Below are 3105 nucleotides of genomic sequence, written 5' to 3'. Positions count from 1 at the left end.
CCCCCCTTTCAGTCTGTGTTTTAGCTGGATCAACACGCCACCATACATAGCGGTAGCTTGTTGCTGAGTCACCCAGTTCACTGCTGCGAGTCAAAATACACTTTGGCAGCTTGAGGAGCCTAGATGACACAAAAATGCCGTTTTCCAACTTCACCGCTAAAAGCGGACAGCGAAACTCACGGCCAGGAAAGAAAAACAAACCGCCATTTATTTGCCGAGCATCCAGTACAATACCAATGTGCTTGACATGCCAGGAGTGAAATTGGCTTCGTTAACTTAGATTGACTGCACGTTTTAAGGTCAGCAGTGGCATTTTTGAAAATCACACACCCTAGGTGGTGTTAACCAAAGACAGTTGCGGCGTAGATTCAGGCACTTGGCGGCCTTGAGCAGTGTATGGTGCGAACTCTGCATGCTGGAGGAGTGCTAGGAAAAAAACAAAAAAACAAAACAAAACAAATGGATGAGCTGCTGCACACTAACACGAAGTTTTTTGTCGCCTGCTCGGCATTTATTTTGCATGGCTATGTTGCAATGTCGATCCCATTTAACACTGGAAGAATGCACAGTAATTAACCCTGCTGCTTTATTCCTGCTTCCTGATGGGTGTTTGTTTGTCTGTTTGTTTGTTGGACATATAAACAGGTAATAGTGATTTGAGAGGGTGTAGGAGGAAGTACAACGAACTTGTCTAGTCCGACCTCTCGTTCTTTGTGTGTTTTCATTTGCTTGATATTAATATTGCAATTAACATGCATGGCAGGCTGATTGAACACTCTGAATCGTCCCTAGGTGTGAGCATGGGCTTGGATGGTTGTACGTGTCTGTGTGTGCCATGTGATTGGCTGGCGACCGGTTCGGGGTGTTCCCCACCTACGGCCCGAAGATGGCTGGGATGGGCTCCAGCACCCCCCGCGAACATTGTGAGCATAAAGCGGATCGGAAGGTGCATGATTGAATGAATTAATTAATATTGTAATGGGTCATTTATTTGGTATATCTCGTTTGACAGGCTAAGGAAGAAATCTAGATATTGACAAGCGCATTTCCCCTTATGCATATGATATGTTTGTTGTTTTACATCACTTTTCTCTCTTACTCATAATTGGTGCCTAGCATATTTATACATCACTTTTCTCTCTTACTCAAATTTGATGCTCCATTACATTATGACATCTCATTAATTTATTGACTTAAATCTGGTTTATATAGTTATTTTGCGGTTTGCTTTTGAACCTGTTTTTGGACACAGCAAGTGGGTCGCACATTTTCTGGCCAACATGGTGGCCAACCTGATTGTGAGGAATTGGCTGAAGTGTTACATATGTATATATGGTAATTCAACAACGATGAGTGTGAGGGAAAAGTGGTTAGGATGTACTTGGCTGACTATCAGCAACATGATAACGTTTTAGGTTAAGTTCAAATTCCAATCGGTTAACAAAGAATGTGGCGAAAAACAGTGAACCATCATGAATTATCTCACGCGTTGGCAGGGGAAATGGTGTCTCTGGTTCGGAAACATTATACAACCTATGGTTTGAACCAATGTTTTGGTACACAAGGTAATTTGTATCTAGAATGGGGTCCGTTTCTTTGAGCTACATTTTCATTTCAGATAATGCACATGGGTTCCGTTGAATTAATGAGGGGATGCCATATTGCCTGAGTTTGGTTGAGGCTTTTCCAAAATGGGTCGAAAATTTACGGCAGTGGAACACATTTCGTGAACAGGTTAATTGATAAAATAGAATGCATGTTTCACATTTTATCTGAGACACTATTGCTCCTGCCATCCACAATCTGCAGGATTGGTAGCAAGTATGAAATTATATGGTTAAAATTCAATTAAAGAAATTGAATTGATTTATATGTCAATATTACGAGAATGGTGTCTCCTTCTTTGCTTGAAATATTGTTTGGGAGACCATATAAATTACTGATATTTTCTACACAATTGTGAACTGGGTAATGAAGCTAATTCGGCTGACTATATGTGAGAAGGTTTAGTAAAAAAAAAAAAAAAAAGGGAAATGAATTGAGATTCGGGTAGGATGATTGTGCTTTTTCACGGCAGGATGAAATGGTGGTTCCAGCGGACCTGGCTCTGATTCGAAACATGAAAAAGAAACATCGTACTTCTATGAAGTGTTGCTGACCACACCCATTGACGGGCATTGTAAAAAGGTCATCTTGATAGAAACATCCACTGAGGAAGGTGAGCGAAGTCCGGTGACGCGATGGGCACAGTATTTTAGTTACTGGGAACATCAAACGACCGGCGGAAGAAGTTGCAAGACACCTTTGCACTCATTTAGGGTGTGTTTCTGTCGACATGCTAGAATATCAGTAGTGGCATGTCATTTCCTGTTATATGATCACACTAACATATGGAACTCTGTGCTGATCTTCTCCTTTTTTATATGGTATTTGTGCTCTCCTTTAGCACATATGAAAGGGGATGTATTTCTTGATAATAACCTACATTTTGCTCATAGATCTAGACCAGGGGTGTCAAACTCATTTTTATCTCGGGCCACTTTGGAGTTAAAAGTTACATCGTCCTTCGGTGGGTCGTTACGACGGTGAAATTGAATTAAATGGTTATATTTTATAAATTGTGCAACTCAACTCAACTGTGTTTATAGAGCAACTTAAATCAACCATCACTGTATACAAACTGATGTACATGGAGTGAATATCAGCAATACAATGATGAAATGATTTATTAATCACAACAATTCTGAAACCAGTCATATTTTGTTCAATTATTGTTTGAGTGAGCGTTAACAGGAAACAAAATTATCACAAAATCTCGACATTATTGATATAAAAGTTTGTGCGTGAATTGTTTTCACAGGCCACATAAATTTATGTGGGGTTTTGACTTTGACACCTGTGATCTAGATGATCTTGGGAAAAGAAAAGAAAAAAAAACACATTTCGACACAAATTGTTGTATACATTTTGGTTTTGGAGGCAAAGTGTTTTATTTATAATCGATCTAGTTGATCTCATTATAAAAAAAAAAAAAAATATATATATATATATTGAGAAGGGAACACCCCAAGAGTGATAAAAAAAAAAAAAAAACACAATTGTTTT

The 3105-nt window shown here is 39.1% G+C and overlaps 1 protein-coding gene and 1 long non-coding RNA gene across 6 annotated transcripts in view; one reads left to right on the top strand and one right to left on the bottom strand.

Annotated features, from left to right (window-relative positions):
• The window catches only part of LOC109510534 (uncharacterized), a 19175-nt gene extending 17331 nt beyond the window's left edge, over positions 1 to 1844 (top strand). The window contains exons 3-4 of the long non-coding RNA XR_002167143.1: positions 1464 to 1538; positions 1619 to 1844. This is a non-coding gene — a long non-coding RNA (uncharacterized LOC109510534). The remainder of the gene's footprint in view (positions 1 to 1463; positions 1539 to 1618) is intronic.
• Positions 1 to 3105, bottom strand: part of rad17 (RAD17 checkpoint clamp loader component) — a 103931-nt gene that overhangs the window by 33427 nt on the left and 67399 nt on the right. The gene's annotated exons all lie outside the window — the stretch shown is intronic.

Source organism: Hippocampus comes, unplaced genomic scaffold, assembly GCF_001891065.2.
Source record: "Hippocampus comes isolate QL1 unplaced genomic scaffold, H_comes_QL1_v1.1 scaffold130, whole genome shotgun sequence".
Classification (NCBI taxonomy): domain Eukaryota; kingdom Metazoa; phylum Chordata; class Actinopteri; order Syngnathiformes; family Syngnathidae; genus Hippocampus; species Hippocampus comes.
This window is presented reverse-complemented; position numbering and strand designations above follow the sequence as displayed.